Raw genomic sequence first — 911 nt, forward strand, 5'->3', positions numbered from 1 at the left:
CCCAATGAACCCGCGTTGGATGCAGCGCAAGCCTCCTGGCTTGCCTGCTCCAGCGCAGGTTTGGATTGCACCCTAAGTTGGAGAGGGGTGGCAGAAGGGGTGGTTGTTTGGGGGTATGCCAGGATGAAGAGGTGAGAGGGCAGGGGTATCCTGGAGGGGCAAAAGTGCACACCAGATCCTATTCCCCATTTTTTAGCCACCTGCTTTCCTTACATTTACACCAGCTAAAGAACTGTTGTGGGCCTGAGAAAACCCATAAGACACCAGGAGGACTACCCAGAGATAAATGAATGTTTTTCTTTCTTACCTCTGATTGGCCTTTTGGTCACTCCCCACATCCCACCATTGGATGCGGTACACACTCCATCTGCTCAGCTACATCATAATCATCAATAGTGGGGGATAGGATTGGGCTGTTAGAAAGTCTACAGCTGTACAAAAGGAAATGTGGAGGAAAGAAGAATGACTCTTCTTTAGTTGGTCTCATGGGATAAACATCAGCCCATCACTCTCCTGTCCTCTACACAAATCCAGGGAGCATGGGAAGAGAAGTGCAAGAGCCAGTGGAGGATGAGGGGAAGGCAGACTGTAGATGTGGACAGCGGCAGCACCACAGACCCTGCTAATCTTCCATCTAGAAGGACGACCTCAGTCCATCTCATGGACAGTCCAGTCCTGGACAGAAGGCCTTTGAATTACTGCTTTTAACAGCAAAGGCAAACAGCAAAGGTGGCCCGAGATGGGGGAAAGCCCAGGAACGCCTCTGCTGGGAAACCCACATTTTCTTCAAGGAAATGTCTGTTTTCCCCAACCTTCACAAGATGCATCAAAAAGTTATTCATTCTAAATGGTAAATCAGATAAGACTAGCTACAAAATGTCAGTTCTGAAATAGACAGGCTACATTCAATG

The sequence above is a fragment of the Tiliqua scincoides genome, chromosome 3, assembly GCF_035046505.1.
Source record: "Tiliqua scincoides isolate rTilSci1 chromosome 3, rTilSci1.hap2, whole genome shotgun sequence".
NCBI lineage: Eukaryota > Metazoa > Chordata > Lepidosauria > Squamata > Scincidae > Tiliqua > Tiliqua scincoides.